This window comes from Lacerta agilis, chromosome 2, assembly GCF_009819535.1.
Source record: "Lacerta agilis isolate rLacAgi1 chromosome 2, rLacAgi1.pri, whole genome shotgun sequence".
Taxonomy (NCBI): Eukaryota; Metazoa; Chordata; class Lepidosauria; order Squamata; family Lacertidae; genus Lacerta; species Lacerta agilis.
The window spans coordinates 58,257,947-58,278,053 of NC_046313.1; the positions used below are offsets into that span (position 1 = coordinate 58,257,947).

General features: G+C 43.9%; 1 long non-coding RNA gene across 1 annotated transcript in view; it reads right to left on the reverse strand.

The window, feature by feature from the left end:
• Positions 1 to 242: 242 nt before the first annotated feature.
• LOC117041429 overlaps positions 243 to 20,107 on the reverse strand; it is a 49,882-nt gene continuing 30,017 nt past the window's right edge. Inside the window, exon 2 of the long non-coding RNA XR_004425967.1 lies at positions 243 to 387. This is a non-coding gene — a long non-coding RNA (uncharacterized LOC117041429). The remainder of the gene's footprint in view (positions 388 to 20,107) is intronic.

Sequence of the window (20,107 nt, forward strand, 5' to 3'; positions counted from 1 at the left end):
GGTTCCACGTGGCCAACCTCTTCAACGGCCTCCTTTAATTAGCTGGCACCAGGCCTTGGTTCCAAGATAGGAAAGTAACATTTAAACCAGCCAATCACAATAGAGCTTGAAGTGTTTTAAGCCTTCAGAGCCAGATTCACTTCAGTATAATAAACAAAGACAATTTTAAAGGATATATGCAGCATCTGTTTGTTTAAAACCTGACATCAAGGGATTTTTTTAAAATAAAAAACTCCCCAAACTAAATCCAATGATCTATTTTATTTTGAATATGAAGTATTCATCTTCAAAGAAGCTTAGCCACCCTTCATTGTGCAACTTGATCCTGCATCTGTCAGTTTTTGTTCTGCTATCTGTTGTAAGCACTTTCCTGAGAGATGCCTTTCTCTGAAAAGGATGGAAGAAAATGAAAGCTTTATTTTCAAGTCAGGATACGGGGGCAGACATTTCCAACTGAGACACAAATGATGGGTGCCAGAAAATCGTAAAAGAATTCAGGAAGCTGGTGAGGCTTGTAGACCTTGGCAATAGGATGGGAACCTCGACGTAAAAGAAAGTGTTGAAAGAGTCTGGGCCAATTTCCATAACCCCAAATCGGCTATTGTTACACAACTTACTAATGTGCTTTATAGGTGGTCATGCAGCTGCTAACCCAGTTAGTTGAAATGTCTTGGAGTATTAGGGAGCTTTTAGGCTTCTCAAGTGCCAAGCTGACACGGGTAACAAGCGGTCTGGCTAGGAAGAAAATATGCATAAAACAGCTGAATTTGTGGGCTACAGCCTTTTCTTCATAGCCATATTTCCTCGGCAAGGTATCCTTGCTCTTGTAGTTCTGCAAATACTTTTCTTTAATAGAAAGGCAGTGAGCACTGGACAGTTTTATAACATTCCACAGGAAAACCATTAAGCAGTGGTATTGAAAGTATGTTTTATTAGCAATGCTAACAATATTTCCGACAATAATGGAGAAAGCCAATGTTTCCATATGTTGAAGGGACGAAGTGTGGGTAAATAGACAGATATTTCTAAAACAATGAGAGTGGGGGTTCTGGTCTAAAATTCTAAGCATGCATTCCAGCCTCGCTCCTGAAAGTTGCTTAATGAAATTTCAAAGAGATCTGCTGTATAGGAATTCTTGTTTCTTTGCTGCTTAACAGTTAGGTTAGGCCAAGCCCACACACCAAGCTTATGGAGTTAAGGGGCTTAAAAAAGGTATTAATCACAGTTTATTTGCCATGCCTTCCCCTCTGTATGGATTTTGTCCAGATGCTGTGGTGGAAATGAACTCACCAAGCAAGTGGCATGAGCAGGTTAGTCCAACACTCCAGTAATGTGAGAATTCCACTTGCCCCTGGGAGCATTAAAGCATTCTGGATGACATCCAGAGGTTAATGGGAGCAATTCCACTTAGCCTGATCCCATGCATAACTATAAAGCATTTCAACCAATTTCTAAGTAGTAGCAATAGTTCATTGTTAGAAGCAAGAAATCTTTGCAATACCCTTTCTGTGAACTTGTGTGACTTGTTAATGGGTTGCACACCTATGTCAATTTACCAAATCAAACAGGTTCATAAAGTTGGCACCTTGCCAGTACAATCCCATGGACTACCACCACTGAATTCAATTTCATCTAAGATTTCAGCCTCAATGCAGTTAAGATTTTAAAAAAGTCTTTCCTTGTCTTTGGAATGCAGGGTTGGTGGGGGGTATAGGTTAGAAATCTGAAAGTACATGAAGCCTGCTGCTATGCATATTTCCTTAAAAGAAAGCCCAGTTGTGTTCAATGACATTTATGTGCACTTACATAGTTAGCCCCACTGAAAATGCTAGTATTTACTTCTGAGAACTAACTACATGCGATGCCATTCACATTTTCTTTTCCCCTTGTGTGGTTGGTTGATTTTTTTTTTTACAAAGAGGTAGCACAAGTGAGGAGGAAGCTGGATTGGAACTGTGCTAGTCCATTTGTCCTTGCTGTGGTCCTGGTCAGAATCAGACCCCTCATGTTAACTGTGGGGAGAATAGGAAGAAAATTGGAAGAAAACCATGTGAACAATGCCACATCTTTCTTTGGCCTTGAGCTGCACTTTAAATAGGGAATAGAAAAGGAGCCTTCCAAAAATCTACTGTGGTTGACCACCTACAGGGATGTACAGCGACTTCCCTGAAAAGGAAGCAAAGGGCTATAGACATGGGAACCATACACTGGAATTGTGGGTGGAAGGTTCCTGTGGCCTTCTTGTCACGCTGGTTGGGACTAATAGGGATTAGAGCCAGAAGTCATCTGGAGGTCCATAGGTTCACTACCTATGATTGATGGAGTAAGGCTCATCTAGGCCAACAGACCCTCCCACCACCACCACTCAGACCTTATTAGCCATGATGGGCAAGAATTGAGCATGTAGGACAACTTCCCTGTCCATATTCTTAAGCTGCAGAGAACGGAACTCATCTAAACAATTGCAACAAACTGAAGGAGCAACTGAACTGCACCCAGTGTGGTATCCAGGCTACAGTAAATGTGATCAATTTTATATACAAAATGCTTCACAAATAGAACCTGCCCACTGTCACCCATCTTGAGTTTAAACAGCTTCTATCACATGGAAAAGATCTTCTGGGTGGAAGGAAGTAGACAGAATAATGGTCCTCTTTGCCACCCGCACTGTTTCAGAATAGGCCTTAAAGTGGACAAAATCCCACGTTTTGTTGCACACATCCTGAGTCTTCCTCCATTTGCAGCCTAGATGTTTCCCCTTGCTGCTTCATTACCATAGAATGAATCTCTTTTCTCTACATCAAATAGATGCCAGTTGACGTTTGCAGCTGATATACCTAGCTGGTAAGGGGGAAGTTGAAGATGAGTCACTCCTGTGCTCCTTCAAACACTTTTGTGTGCACTAGACAATCTTTTTCATCATTTCACAAAAGATAAAATGAAAAGTTTGAGCGCACGCGCGCACGCACACACACACACCATGTCCTCATGGCAGTACAAGATTAGCTTCCATTCTGTTCACCTACAGAACAGATGTTCAGTTTCCTAGTCACTTAAGCTCTTGTTGCAAGGCTGCATAATTTACATCCCGCCACATGCATTAGAAATGATAACGATGGGCAACGGAACGATTAACAGATTAAAATGGTTAACAGCACATATGCAAAGTGATTATAATTTTCTGCTTCTATCTGCTCATACTCCACCCCAAATGCCTGCAACTGAGGCATCACTGAGCGGGTGAAAGTGGTGCCAGAGTGCTAGTTGTGCCGTGGGTGTGCTATCAACAATGTCAAAGACCCCATCCACTGTGGATATCTCCAGTGCAAGACTTATCAAAATGAAAGGAAACTGCAAGGTTTCCATTTATTTCCTCTGGTATTGTGTGAGGAGGAGTGTTTCCAGTGAGGCTGCACCACGAATGCTAGTCACACAGATACACTGAGCAACTGGATACGTTAGAATGCTTGGGATCCACAAGAACATGCCCCACACCAAACAAAACTATTTGGAATGAAGTAGGAAACCAAGGAGCAAAAGAAACAGAGGCTGACAAGCAAAAAGAAAATGAATAAATCGCTAAAACTGAAAAATATTGCATAAAAATCTATTCATATTTGTGAACTTAATATACATATTACATGATAATACATAATATAAAAACACTGACAATTTTTGGACAAAATCCCTAAATTTAAGTATAAGGCAATAAATATGATTGGATTCAGACATAGCTACAAGAGGACAGTAGCTGGAAAGGGAAAGGGAAAGGGACGCCTGACCATTAGGTCCTGTCGTGTCCGACTCTGGGGTTGCAGTGCTCATCTCACGTTACTGGCCGAGGCAGCCGGCGTACAGCTTCCAAGTCATGTGGCCAGCATGACAAAGCCGCTTCTGGCGAACCAGAGCAGTGCATGGAAACGCCGTTTACCTTCCCGCCAGAGCGGTACCTATTTATCTACTTGCACTTTAATGTGCTTTCAAACTACTACCGTAGGTTGGCAGGAGCAGGGACCGAGCAATGGGAGCTCACCCCATCGCGGGGATTCGAACCGCCGACCTTCTGATCAGCAAGCCCTAGGCTCTGTGGTTTAACCCACAGCGCCACCCACGGCTATAAAGGTATTACAGCTTAAATAAATACCCAGTCCAGATGGCTTTACATATGAGTTTTAGAAAGCACTGAAATGAAATACAGTACCTAAAGATAACTGGTTGGCTGGAAATAAACCTAGTGATAAACACACCTGAAGAGGTAACATCTTAATTAGCTGATCTTACCTGCTCTCTCTTTAACTATCATTTATTTAATACTTTAAATATCACTTTTCATGTAAACAACCTTCCAAAGTGGTTTATAAACAGAGCTGCTGACATACAGCTTCATCCCCCCGCCCTAACATTTTCAGCTGGTAAGGCAGAGGATATGCTGAATTGGTGCCTGCCCACTACTATATTTCACTTGTCATTTCAATTATTTCATCGTGCCTTTCAGGAGTGGTAAAATATTGGGTTGGAACCAAAAGAAATTATGTCACACTTTAGCCATGTTGAAATCATACCTAACTTAAACCTATATGTGTCTTTTCAGATGTCCCACTGCGTTTAGTGGGGCTTATTCCAAGGAAAGGGTTATAGGACTATAGGTATACAGTAGGTCAAAGAACATATGGTAGAACACAAGTATGGTAGAACACATAGTGTACTTTGCATACAAAGTTCAAGTCTTGGCTTCTCTAGTTAAAGGACTTGAGTAGCAGGTCTGGGAAAGATCCCGGCCTGAAATCCTGTTGACAATCAGAGTAGACATGACTGGATCCCACATGTGCAGTCATGGGAAATGCTGCATATACCTTCTCCCTTTTGAGCATTTGTAACCGTAAGCAACAGGCAGTCACAAATATCCATGGTATCTTTTTCTTTTATGAAGACAGAGTTTTGCTACTGTGGAAATGGAAGCCAAATCTGAAAAAGCAGAGATGTTCAATAATTTACACCCCTGTTTTTGATAACAAGATAAGGAGAAACAGATTCCATCTAGAGCTGCCAAATCACAACCCAGAAATCACATCTGTTTCTTTTATAGATTCACAGCTACAAAAGAGGATACATCCATGGCTTCTTCTGCCCTCCTCATCCACCTGTGACCTCAAACACACACACCTGACAAAATGAGGTCCTGGGTTATTCCATCAGGTGTGCAGTGGGACCAGGGAAGGAGTGGAGCAAAGAGACAATTCACGAGATGGATGCAATCTCTAGCTTGCAACCTTGCAACCCTAAATATCATTCCTAATAAAAACAAGTAAGAGAAGAGAATACTCCCTAAAAAAGACCCTGGTGTTGGGCAAGATGGAGGGCACTAGGAGAAGGGGACTACAGAGGATGAGATGGTTGGACAGTGTTCTCGAAGTGACTAGCATGAGTTTGGCCAAACTGCGGGAGGCAGTGAAAGATAGGCGTGCCTGGCGTGCTCTGGTCCATGGGGTCATGAAGAGTCGGACATGACTGAACGACTGAACAACAACAAAGCCTAAATTTGTTATGTGCCCATTCTGCAATTAAATTACAATAAATACTTAGATCCCCCATATGAAGAGATACAGCAAGAACACTAGGAGTTCATTGTATCTTTCTTTAGTGCACTCTGAGGCATGTGCTAGCTTGATACTGCTAGCTAGACAAAATGCCTGTCTGACAATATGTACAGAGAGCTCAGTGCTGTAAAGAATGCTCTCCAGAGATATTTGACAAGATGATGTTTTAATCAGTATGGGATTTTCTGTACAGGGCATGCAGTGAATAGTTATTTTTCCAAATGTCATGGACGAACTGAGAAGCAAATCCTTTTAAAAATTAGCAAAAGCTCTCACAAACTGAAAAAGAATGTGATAATTTGGTGAGTAGAACAATATGTTGCAGAACAACAGAATATTTCATATTCAGTTGATATGTCAATAAAAATGTATTTTAGCTGATTAATCTCTTGAAATCAAGATGGTTAATGAGGAGTTTGGATTTGATATCCCGCTTTATCACTACCCTAAGGAGTCTCAAAGTGGCTAACAATCTCCTTTTCCCTTCCTCCCCCACAACAAACACTCTGTGAAGTGAGTGAGGCTGAGAGACTTCAGAGGAGTGTGAGTAGCCCAGGGTCAACCAGCAGCCATTAGGGCCACTCCTAAAGGAAAGGGATCTGGTCCCCCTCTGCCACCCCCCACCCCGAATTGGGGCATAGCCCAACTTCAAGTGCATTGAGGTTTAGTATCATATGAGCCTCCTCCCCTTTCCAACAGTTGCAAGAAACAGCAGGAAGAGAGATTGTCAGCTAATAGAAAAATGAGTCCTTTCTGTGGCCCAAGACAAAATTTCAGCATTCTCCAAAGCAACAATCCTAAGTATAAACTGCTACACACAGTATAAAAATTTGCAGCAGGGTGATAAATTTGAGGTTGCTTGTTCAACAAGAAGGTCCTTACCACTGCTCTTTTTGATATTCCTGTCTACTTCTCCACTCCTGAATCGTGTGATTTTGTTTCTTGTGTTCTCCCTCTAACAAGTCTGTGAGATTTCCAGGGTTCCCTCCTCTCTGATTCTGTCATGCCTTCTGCCCTCCTGATCTATCATTAAAAAATTTCTCTCAAAGCTGTCATGCCCTTTCTAGCCTTGACAGTGCCTGACCTTCCTACAGCATGCAATCCAAGTTGAAAGTCTATGAGGGATAAGCAGAGGTGTCACAAGATGAAAGACAGAGGACCAGTGTCGGGGTTTGGGTGCTGGAGCTCCTCGTGCACGGCCTTGGACTGGTTATGCACGAGGTACCAGTTGCGGGGAAAGCGGCCAGCGTTCCGCGTGCTTTTGAGCACGGTCGCCGGCCAAGTCTCACAATCTGAAGGAAGTTGAGTAAGCCAATTGATGACTCCGAAGGTGTGTGAGTTCCTAGTTGCCTTCTTAGTGAAAAGTTGCCTCGTGAAAATGAATATACCCTGACTCTGAATAGATGGACCAGTTAAATGAAAATAAAATTTTTACTTTAAACCTTTTACTCCCCTTATTTCCCCAAAGGAAGACAGACACCGGTTGTATCTTTAGTGGCTTCGGCAGAACCCGCGTAGGCTCGTCCCCTAAGCTAAGTTCTCCTAAGCTTAAAGTCCCTGCGCGCCCGATCTTCCGCGAGGCTAGCTAAATAAAACTAAAACCGAAATATCTTCCGCAATTCTAGCCCTAGGCTAAACCTAAAAGAAAACCTAACTAAGGCTAAACCGAATGATCTTCCGCGATCTAACTCTAACTAAAAGAAAACCCATCCAACCCATCCAGCCCGCTCCTAATCCCTTAAACTAAACTTGACTTCAACTAAAACCCAACTAAAACAAAATGAAAGAATGCATGAACAAACGTGCCTAAGCGGGGTGCCTCTGCCTTTTATTAGGGAACAAACGTGACATCATCATCAATGCCTCAACCAATAAAATCACTGTTGCTGCCCTCCAAAAAGGCGGGAAGCAAGTTTAACGCTCATTAACAACTTTGAACATGACCGGAACTATAAAATAAAGGCGGATTAATCTCATAAGTGAACCACACTATTCATTCATGCTTTCACTTTCGCTTTTGCGCGTAGTTATACCAAAAGTAGATCTCGAAAACCTCATAAAATAATCAAATAAATATGAGTCCATGGCGGATCCGTGAAACGTATTCCGACATATCATCTTTCTTTTTTTGATTTAAATTAAATTATTTTTGTTTTAGTTATATAAAAAAGGAAGGCTAAAGATATCAAAAGCATTTATCCTGACATAAACATTACCATTTGTTATGATATAGACTTAGATATAAACACTACCAACATTATCCATATTCACCTTTTCACAGGAGTAAATACTTGCACAATAATGTAGCAATAAAGTCATGAAAATAACAAACCACTGGCCGAACATAAAAGGTGATCGATCCGCTACACTATAAACCTTTTAGGCATATATAAACACTTCAATATGTAGCGTAAAACAACAAAATTACTTCATAAGAATGTATACTTTCGCGTGCAGCGTAAAACAACAAATTACTCCCCAAACACAAGAGAGGACCTGATACAGGCCCAAAATTAAAAATAACGGATAACGACTGCCCAAACATAAGAGAGGTCCCGATCCGGGACCCAAAATAAAATTTAATTAGAGCTGGGGCTACATAGCCTACCCAGACCCCTCCCCCATTTTTTTTAATTTTTATTTAGAAAACTGAGGAAAAATGGATAAGGTAACAGAAAAGGGTTGTGGCTCTGAGGCTACAGAATCGAGGGAACTTTAGATTCTGAACTTACCACAGCGACCACAGGTAACGGGGAACTAGGGTCCGATTCCAGAGAGGGGATTTAAGCCACCTATGTAATGGCTTTCCAGCCGTGAGTTGGGATTTAAGCCACCTAAGTAAAGGTCTCCCAACCATGAGGAAGGATTTAAGCCATCTACGCAAGGGTTTCCAGCAAAAGCGAGATGGGATTCAAGGGTCTCCCATCAACAACAGGGAACAGAGTGGAAGGAAAAGCTGGGAACCTGGTTTACTGCCAAAAGGTAGCATATAGAGGGGGTTTTTCAAAAGAAAAAAAGGGGTACCAAGAGGGTAGGATGCCACCAGACTTGACATATATACTTTGAACAAATCCGAGAATGACCAATTCTTTGACCAAAGGAAAGCATTTCAAATAAGGTATATAAGCGTTAAGACGCACATTTTGAACTACAACTTTTGTAAGCACAACGTGGAGATTCAGGATTATTGAAATGAAACATACATGTATGAATATGTCCATGACTAGAACTGCACAAAGACGATGTTTTGACCTTACATAAACATTTCCATATCATCAAAATTGTGACGCTCTAAATGGAAACCATTTCAGAAAAGTTTCATATATATAAACACCCATATCATTAATTACCAAGCTATAAGGAAAACACATGTAACATGCGAGGCGGATATTTCAAGAAGCATACAAAATTGAAAATACAAGTTTTGTAAATACAATAAAAGTACAGGACAGTTTTAGAACTGCAAAATGGTGCTGGAGAGGAAGATGAAGACGATGAATGAGTTGCCGGTCGTCTTCTTCTCCGACTACACACGACCATGTAGAAGAAATAGTCCTGGAACTCAGGAAAAGTTCATGGAGCTCAGGAAAGTTCTGAAACATTGAGTTCTGAAGAAACAACGATACCTGTAGAAGAAAGGAGGTTAAGCAAGCAAATCAGAGTGATCTGCTAGTGAATGCAGGTAAGGGAGTAACTGGAACAAATTCAGGCAGCCAGGAACCAAGGGGCTGCCTAGAGGCAAACAAAAGGCATAGGTTGAGGATAGTTGAAGAGTTGCTGCATTTGACACTGGAAACTGAGTGCAGTCAAACAACGAGGTGGATATTCTCAACTTGGTTCCTTAGCTCTCCAAGGGCGCACACACCTGGCAGGCACCCAAACAGCCTTTTCTTCAAGTGCAACTGCAGCATACCCACGACCCCAAGTGATGAGTGGAACTGGTCCTCGCCATTCGATGTCAGGCAAGAGGCGATAAGAGACCAAAGGTCGAGGAAGCTGTTCTTCTTTCTTGAAGTGGAGATCCACTGGGGAATGAGGCTTGTTATGTGGAAAGAGAAGAAAATTTAAGGTGAACAGCACCTTTGCAACTGCCAAAGGGATCTCCGAGGCTGGAAGGTGACGTCCTGCAGTCTGTTTGTGGAGCAGAGTTTTGAAAGTGAGGTGTGTCCTTTCAATGAGAGCTTGGCCTGTCGAATTAAACGGAATCCCATGGGATAGGGAAATGTTCCATTGCACACAGAAGTCACTAAAGGCCTGAGAAGCATAGGCCGGGCCATTATCTGTTTTAATGGCTTGAGGTCTTCCCATAACTGAAAAGGTTCTCATGCAGTGTTGTATGACGTGCCTCGCAGTTTCTCCCTTCAGTGCTGTAGCCCAAATGAAACCTGAAAAGGTGTCCACCGTGACATGCAACTTAGACATTGGAGCAAGGGCTGGGACATGTGTCACATCCATCTGCCACAGCTGATTCGCCTCCGTGCCTCGAGGATTTACAGCATCAAATGGCAAGCAGATAGGAGACTTGGAGCACGAAGGGCAGCATGAAATAATGTCCCTTGCTTGTGACATTGGGATGTTGAAGGTCTTGTGTAGAACCTTTGCTGATTGGTGGAAAGTTTCATGGCTTGTAACAGGATTGTCGAACAAGGAGAAAGCTAGAGTCCTGAGGGCAGCGTCTGCTACTGCATTTCCTTCCACCAGGAATCCTGGAAGGTTAGAATGAGAGCGCAAGTGTGCAGCAAAAAAGGGAAATGAACGTCTCTGTAATAGTTCTTGAAGCTGCGCGAACAAATTAAAGAGATTTTCGTCCATGGATGGAGACAGATAAGCAACAGGAAGCGATGATAACAGTCTATATACATACTGAGAATCTACAACGAGGTTGAATGCTTCTGCAGTGAAAGTCTGAAAAGCGAGAATCACTGCTGCCAGTTCCGATCTTTGTGCTGAAAGTTGTTTCTCTGTAAACACAGTCTTCCATTGCCCATCCTCCTGCCATGCAAGGACACCATAGGAAGAGGAGCCATCTGTGAACAGAGTTTTTGCAGTGGGAATAGGCTGAAGCACCAACATGGATGAAAGGTGATAATTTACTTGTTGCAACAAAGTGAATCTTTTGTCCTTAGGAGGATTATACAAGAATGAACCGACAAAATCTGCAATAGCAATCTGGAAACAATCTGAAAACTGAATTAAAGTCAGCACTTGTTCTTGAGAGAAAGGAAGGTAGATGGAAAGCAGATCATTTCCACTCAGGCGAATTGCACGGCCTCTGCACTTAACAAGGAGATCAGCAACAGCGTCTATACTGGGGTACACATTCCTTTGAGGCGTGTGTGAAAGATGAATCCACTCCACGATTGCCACTTTTGAGGAAGTATCCGGAACATATAAAGCTGCTGTAGGCAATCTTGGTGTAGTGAAGATGGCACATGAAAGAGTGCAGTTAGCTGTTGGCACACGATCTACAGCTATTTGGTGCAACTTTGTGTTTACTCCTTGTAAAGCAAGACGCATCTCAGAGGTGCACGGAATAACATCTGAAGGAGATGTATGTCCCTTAAGAGCAGAAAACAATGGTGAGAGTTCAGATGTTGGAACTGCTAGAGACTTTCGAGCCCAATTTATCTGTCCCAAGAGATGCTGTAGTTGTGTCAAGGTAAAGGATTCTGGGATGACTATGCTCGGCATCTCTGGCAGGGCTGTATCTTGAAGCAGTTTGTGACCCAAGTAATGAAATGGAGCAGTGCGCTGTACCTTTTCTGGGGCAATACAAAGCCCAAAAGAGTTCAGGATGCGCGTAAGATGCTCAATATGATGCTCTGAGACCTTTTCTCCATGGATCAAGATGTCATCCATGTAATGACAAACTTCTAAGGCTGGATATTGTGCTCTGAAAGGCTGTAATGCTTTATCCACAAAGTTCTGGCAGAGAGTTGGTGAATTCACCATTCCTTGAGGGAGTACCTTCCAAGAGTATCTGGAGGCTGGTCTGGTGTTATTGAACACAGGTAGAGTGAAAGCGAACTTTTCTTGATCTGCAGGTGCTAGCGGGATAGTAAAGAAACAATCCTTGAGATCGATGATTGCAAGCTGATGGTTTCTAGGAATGAGGTTAGGGTTAGGAAGTCCACATTGAAGGGGACCCATTGGAACAATTCTCTCGTTGATCTTTCTCAGATCTTGAAGCAAACGCCATTTTCCACTTTTCTTCTTGATAACGAAGATTGGAGTGTTCCAAGGGCTATTAGAGGGTTGCACACGATCCTGGTGTAGCAGCTCTTTGATTAGGGCCTCTGCTGCAGCGAGCTTTTCTGACGTCAGCGCCCATTGGTCGACCCATACAGGGGGTCCTTCCTTCCACGTGAGTGGAAGAGCATGTACTGGCGCTGATGCAAAGGCCCACATCAAAAATGTGTATGGACAACAGTTCTTGCTTTAGACAATAAGTCTCTACCCCAAAGGGTGATAGGCACATTCATAACAAGTGGACGGAGCTGCACCATGGAGCCTGAGTCTGACTGGAAGGTAATCGGATGCATGCTCTGGTGGGCGGGTTCGAAACCTCCGACTCCGAAGACTTCCTGGGTGACAGTCGTTGCCCACTGGTCAGGCCAATCCTTTCTGGCGATCACTGTGACATCTGCGCCTGTATCAAGAAGACCCTTGATCTTTCGTCCACCCATTTCTAAGACGAGATGAGGGCGTTCTTCTGTAATCTTGATTAGCGCCATTGCTGTCTGAGGAGGTAAAGAGTCTACAGGAGCTGTAGGCGTGGAAGTAAGCAAATAGAGTCTGGCAATTTCCAAACCTTTTGTTAGGACACAAGGAACAGTTGAAAATCCTGGAATCAGCAATTGCGATGAATCTGTGATTCGAACTAGGCCTGCAGTCAATGTGACTGTGGCAGGGAGGCGATCCATCCTAGGCAGAATAAGGCAGATTGAGGTGTCTGGGAATGGACCACGAATGGATGTTGGCAATTGCTGAGCAAACCATGGATTTGAAAAGTAACAGTCCTCTGTTAAGAAGAGTGGTATACCTGGGACAGAAGAAGCTTCTTGTTCTTCGTTTTCAGTGTCTGAAGACATCTTTTTGGCTTCGGGTTTTTTGCACTGCTGAAGTTGGCAACTTTGAAGTTGCTTGGCGTTGAGTTGGCAAACTTGAGGTTCTTCCGCTGGTAAGAGTTGCTGATGCTGATAAACCTGCTGGCATTCAGTCAGTTGTGCATCAAACTGGCGGGATGGAACTTCTTCTTTGACACAAGGCAGTCGAAGTTGTTGTTCACGATAATTGTTTGGTTGTGGCGGGCTGAGCTTAAAAGCTGGAGGTGACACAAAGGTGTGGACATTGTTAACTGGAGTGATGTTTAAGCTTCCACAAGAGGGAGCTGGCTCACTCACTTGTATTCTTTGGCCACATGGAAAGTGATCATCAGCTGGGTTGCAACTTGAACACTGCTGTTTCACCAAGGGCAAATGTTCTTCAACGATAGGTTGACCTTGATTTGAAGGTGAATAAAGCTCAGGTGCTGCAAGGTTGACTTCAGTAGGATGTCTTCTCAACATTGAAGGCAATTCTGCGATCAGGGACTTGACTGTGATTGCTTGCTGTGAAGCAGGGGTAACATCAGTAGGAACTGAAAGGCGGTTAGCACGAGGTGAACTGAATGCTGTGTTCTCTACTGGAACCTTTTGAATAGGTAAGGCAGACGATGAAACCTCTGGAACCTGAATGTCTGATGAGGTCACATCTTTTCTCCGGACATCTGAAGAGTAGACATCTCCCTGGATCACTCTCTTTTCCTGATGACCTGGATAAGGAGTAGCGTTGTTCATCTTTCTGGGATGGTTGACCTTCATGATGTTCTTGAGCTTGCACCCTATTGTTTTACCGGGGCCGGGGCGCGGCCCGCAGAACCGTTTCCCTGAACTGGAGATGAGGTAGGTGATGTATTTTGTGGATTCAAACGACAATCATTCGCCCAATGAAATCCTTTTTGACAGATGGGACATCTCTCTGGCGGCTTGGCAGAAGGCCTTGGTGTTGCCGTGCACTGCGACCTGAAATGCCCATCGCCTCCACACCCATAGCACTTCTTGACTGGCGTAGAGCTGTCTTGACGTGGCATCTGTACCGCAGCTGCCAAGAGTTGTGCTTTGTAGGAGTGGGTACCAACATTCTGGCAGACGCGTAGCATCTCAGTCAATGTGGCATCTGGACGAGCTGCAACTGCTGTTAGGGCATTCTTGCAGTCATCGTTGGCATTTTCAAAGGCAAGTTGTTTTGTCAGCATGTTTCTGGCATGACGATCTTCTATCTGGCGTTCCACTGCAACAATCAGGCGATCCACGAAGTCCCCATAAGGCTCTTTTGGACCTTGCCTAACTGCAGCGAATCCTGATACTGAGCTGGCATCTGTACGATTGGGTAATCTGCGCCAAGCTTTGACCACGATGTCTGCTATGGTGACGAGTGCAGCATCGGGTATGGCTAGCTGTTGATTGAGATTGGAGTAATGCCCTGATCCTGTGAGCATATCTTCTGTGGCGAGTGGTGTTGCACGTCTGGCTGCTACTTCTTTCCACTCTTGCAGGCACAGAAGAGCATCTGTAGGCGACAGGAAGGTGCGAAGTATCAACTTCCAATCAGATGGCAGAAGTCTACTAGTGGACAGTCCTTCAAGTAAACTTCTAGTATAAGGAGCTTGAAGTCCATTTTCGCGTATGGCTTTTCGCAGTTCACGCAGTGTTTCAAAAGGGATGGCTTGATATCTTGCAGGTTGTCCTCCATTGGCACGAATCACTGGAAAGATGTGCATTGGATCAGCACTAAAGTCTATTTGTCCCAAAGCTGCTTCCAAAGCTTGGGTTCTGCAGATGGGTTGCATTGCTGTTGGATCTGTAGGTGGCATCAGTGAGTTTAAATCTTCTTGATGCTTTCCAAATGATGAGCCACTAGATGGTGCTAAAGAGTCTTTGACATCTGGATGCCTTGAAGATGGCTGACTATGAAGACAAGATGGCTGACTTGAAGTTGGATGAAGACAAGATGGCTGACTTGAAGTTGGATGAAGACAAGATGGCTGACTTGAAGTTGGATGAAGACAAGATGGCTGACTTGAAGTTGGAGCATAAGGTTGTTGGCTCTGTACTGCAAGTCCTGGCATCTGGATCATCATTGTTTGGCTTTGTTCTTGTCTTGGAACCTGCATTGGCATCGGAGGTGCTGAAGGGTTGGTAAATTGCTGTTGTGCTGCTTGCATTGAAGCTTGGATTGCTGTTGATTGGAAATCAGCTTGCTGCAAAACTGGAGCTGCTGGCTTGAGCGCGGCCTGCAGGGCAGCAGGGTTTGCTGGCAAAAAGGCTGCTTGCTGCTGCTGCTGCTGGATCGCTGGCAAAAGCGCGGCTTGCGATGGAGGGAGCGGGACCGTTGCTTGGAGCGAGGTCCGCGGCTGCTGCTGACTTGAGATCGCTGGCTGGTAAAAGGCCTGCGATGACTGCTGAGCGACTGGCGGTGGGGCAGTTCGCGGCGGGGCTTGAAAGGCCGACGGCGTCTGCTGCACCGGCACAGGCGGCAATGAATCTGGCAATGACAAATTGGACAAGGGCGAGTGCATGTACGACAACGGGGCCTGAACTGGCTGCTGCGAGGGGGCCGAAAATGGCACAACCGCAAGCGGCAGCACAGGGGCACTATTAAGAGCAGTATTTCCTAAATTCACTGTTCCATTAAGCAAAACATTTCTTGGAGCGATTTGTTGAAAACAATCTCTTACTTTGCTCCATACCAATTGCACAGGAATTCCGATTTTCGGGTTGGCCATAAATTCTAACCCGATCCTTTCCCATGAAGCTAGATCTTTCGTTCCCTCCTTAGGGACCCAAGGGCAAACTTCCCCAATAGTCTTAACTAAAAGCTCTACTTCTGATTCAGAGACAGGGTGACCATTTCTTTTCAAAAGGTACAATAAATCTTCACAAAATTTAACTTGAGCAGTTGAGAGTGAGGAGCCCATTTTTAACACTTTTCCAAAAACTTTTCCTCCCCCACCCGTAGGCTTCTACTAGGGGACACCGGTTCTACCCGTAGGCTTTAACCGAAAAACCTGGCACCCGTAGGCTTTAGCCAGAAAACCTCCACCCCCACCCGTGGGCTTCTACTAGGGGCTACCGGCCCTACCCGTAGGCTTTGACCGAAAACCTGGCACCCGTAGGCTTTTGCCAGAAAACCTTTCCCTCCCACCCGTAGGCTTTTCGGGAGACACCGGCCCTACCCGTAGGCTTTGACCGAAAAACCTGGCACCCGTAGGCTTTTGCCAGAAACCCTTCCCACCCGTAGGCTTTAGGGAAGACCTTACCCTGCCCGTAGGCTTACACTAAACTCCTTGCCGCTCTACCCGGGGACCCCTTGGGGCAAAATACACGCGCACAATTTCTATTTACACTACTTTGGGCAAGCGGTGGATTCGCGCTACTGCAGCGAAATCCTGGATAAACCGGGCCGTTATACCTCACCTCTCAACGTCTGTTTCCGAGCCACTTCCGATATGTTGCCTTCAACCGGAGTCTTCGTGGAAGCGATTTTTGACTACGCTTTGCCTCACACGGGGCACCACTTGTCGGGGTTTGGGTGCTGGAGCTCCTCGTGCACGGCCTTGGACTGGTTATGCACGAGGTACCAGTTGCGGGGAAAGCGGCCAGCGTTCCGCGTGCTTTTGAGCACGGTCGCCGGCCAAGTCTCACAATCTGAAGGAAGTTGAGTAAGCCAATTGATGACTCCGAAGGTGTGTGAGTTCCTAGTTGCCTTCTTAGTGAAAAGTTGCCTCGTGAAAATGAATATACCCTGACTCTGAATAGATGGACCAGTTAAATGAAAATAAAATTTTTACTTTAAACCTTTTACTCCCCTTATTTCCCCAAAGGAAGACAGACACCGGTTGTATCTTTAGTGGCTTCGGCAGAACCCGCGTAGGCTCGTCCCCTAAGCTAAGTTCTCCTAAGCTTAAAGTCCCTGCGCGCCCGATCTTCCGCGAGGCTAGCTAAATAAAACTAAAACCGAAATATCTTCCGCAATTCTAGCCCTAGGCTAAACCTAAAAGAAAACCTAACTAAGGCTAAACCGAATGATCTTCCGCGATCTAACTCTAACTAAAAGAAAACCCATCCAACCCATCCAGCCCGCTCCTAATCCCTTAAACTAAACTTGACTTCAACTAAAACCCAACTAAAACAAAATGAAAGAATGCATGAACAAACGTGCCTAAGCGGGGTGCCTCTGCCTTTTATTAGGGAACAAACGTGACATCATCATCAATGCCTCAACCAATAAAATCACTGTTGCTGCCCTCCAAAAAGGCGGGAAGCAAGTTTAACGCTCATTAACAACTTTGAACATGACCGGAACTATAAAATAAAGGCGGATTAATCTCATAAGTGAACCACACTATTCATTCATGCTTTCACTTTCGCTTTTGCGCGTAGTTATACCAAAAGTAGATCTCGAAAACCTCATAAAATAATCAAATAAATATGAGTCCATGGCGGATCCGTGAAACGTATTCCGACAGACCAGCTAAGAATATGGAATAGGAAGAGTGAATTAGAAGGTGTAGGGAGAGGTTTTCATGTCCTGCAATAGAGAAGACTCAGGGAGAAAGCTCAGGAAAGGAGTGCACGAGAACCTCTGATAGGAGATGCTGACAATCTCTTAACACTTCCTGAACTCCTACATGCTCCAACTCCAGACTAAGTTCAGGGTGGTGATGTCAAATAAAGTTTGAATTTGAAATTTGTCATAACGAATGGCTCTGCAAATCAATTTTCTGACAGTGACAGTGTCCAAATTATTTTGAAACAAACATTGAAGAAGATCATTTTTAACCCTCATCTCCACCACAATAAAGTAAGCAGTAAGACCACATCATGTAGAAAAATATTAAAATATTTTGGTTTACTCCAAAAAAAAATAAATATTGATGATGTAATGCAATTTACTGTGCTGGTCGGTGACCGTAATAAAGAATACTACTTAAAACCGTGGCTACTGGCCAGGCCTACCTTCCCTGAATACAGTTGTTCTTGGGGTGCTTCCACGCATATGTTTATTGTGGGGTGGGTTCTACTAATCCATATAAATCAAGATTGGGGAGTCAGTGGCCCTCCAAATGTTGTTGGACCCCAGTGCCCATCAATCTCAGTCAACATGACCAATGCCCATGGATGAAGGGAGTTGGAGTACAACAAGATCTTGAGGTCCACAGGTTTTCAATCCCCGATGCAAATTTTTCACAGTGTTTGCATGATGTCATTGGCATCAAAATGTCAGCCTAATTCCTCAACCCTGCAACCCCCCACTTAATCCAGATATATCATTTCTGGGGGAAACCAGAAAAGGTAAGAAAAACCTATTGCCAATGACCTGCTCATGAGTTCTGAAACATTTACAAGGTTAGAGTCCCCCTATATGGAAGTGCCCTTGAAGAAAACTTCAAAGTTCACCAAGATCAAAACATAGCTACATGTGCAAAAGGTAAGTTACCTTCTGCATCAGATGCTTTCTAAAAACAGAATCAACAAATGACGGGCCTGTTCGGCCTTGAGCTTGAACACACCTGCTGCAGTCATCTCATTCATTCCTTCAAATGAAAGACATAAGAAATGCTAGATCAATAGATAAAGTCACATGCATGCTTCTAATCCCACTCAGAACAAGTAGCTCTTATTTGATTTTTATGCAGAGCCAGAGCACCTTTTTATGACTCCTAGTAATTCTGGAAAGATCTGGGGCGGGAATTCAGTTAAGAACTCTTCTATCAGTAATAATATTCATACAGAGTTTAGAAACAATTAAGTGGTTCACCTCCCAATTCCTTTAGGTGAGGACGTGCAAGCCTTGGGGAACAAGAGATTAGATGTTAAATATACTTCCCAAGCAACACCAAAAATGCCTGTTAAACATTCCAAAGTCTGTTTTGGCCTGTTCTCGTATACATGGTCCTCACCGCCACCGTGCCTTGTCATGCCTTATTCCATAAGCAGGGATTAATACAATTTGAAATAGCTGATGACTTAAGTCCAAGTCTGTGTGCCCCAAGGTGCTATGGAACTGCATAGACCCTTTCTAGAAAATAGTCTGTACAGGGTGTGGGTCACACAAGACTACCACTGTACATTTTCCTTTTAATCGCCTATGCATTGCTTAAGCATGGGGGATTTGAAGAATTCCTCAAAGGCTCAGAATATTCATGTGTATTTCACTCCTTGCAATTTTTGTAACAGCTTTATATATAAATTACCTGATTAAGTACCAAGCTGAAATCACCTGCGGTAATTAATGTATGTTACACCTGCTGATAAAGAAAAAGAGCAAATACTGACAAACAGGGCAAAACAGCCCACCAGAGGTCTGGTAGTAAGAGCTAACTGCCTGGAGGGTAGTACTCTACATTGTTAACCTGATTACATATTTCTGTTGTCTTCTTCATGCAATTCAATTACTATTTCTTGTGTTAATCTGTGGGTAAGAGGAATTCAGTGCCCAGTTAATGAATTACAATCACATTGATATGTGTATATGTAGCTTTAAAAGATATATATCCCCAGCTTGGGGGCTTGTCAGGAGCATAGCAGCCAACTACAATAATATATTTGAGCGTCCCCGTCCCCCCCGTTGATGGACATTGCCATTCAAATGGTGTGAACACACTGCATCTTGTGATCGATTATGCAGGGCAGGCCTTACCAGACCCCCCCCCCCCATTTTATTCAAATTTGCTTCCCTGGTGAGGAGACTGTGATGGTTTTGTATCCAAGTCACTTTCCAAAACATCCCTGACATTTCCCCTCTTTTTTTGGCCCTTCCAACACCAGGACTTTCAAAGATCTGTTGGTGGCAAGGAGGAGGAGCCAACACTGGACCAGCCCTTTTTTCCAATATCAAAGCTCTGCCTTTGATGCCAGAGTGGTAGATCCAATCTACCCTACAGCCCTTGAGGCAGTCTCTGGTGGATCATACAATTGCACCCTTAAAGCACAAACAGTTCTAAATATCTAAGTTTCCTTCATGCCCTAACCACATTGTGACTCTCTATCTCCATTTTGTCATACTGCAGCCCCACTCCAGCATCCACATAAACTAAGCTTTATTCCTGTAAAGACTCCAGACATCTCAATTTCTTGTAATACAACACCGAATCGCAAAAATGTTTAAGGCACTGGAGTGAAATTCAAGGCATCTGGTTTTCATTCCCAATTTCACCTTCCTATGCCTTGCACAGCCTTGAAAAGGCTTCTAGCAATGAGTCTGAAAAATGGAGTTGGCCAACAGTTTCCTTTCTCCTGTTTCCTTTCGCAAAGGACGTCTCCTATGTCAACTAACAATTAAGAAAAGGATGATTTCTCTCAGAAATGCAAGCCTCCGGAGGATAAATGTAAACACCCTTGAATTTACTGTCTGGGTCATGACACACTGGCACACTTTTCAAAAGAAGAAAGCCGCACAATTTTTTA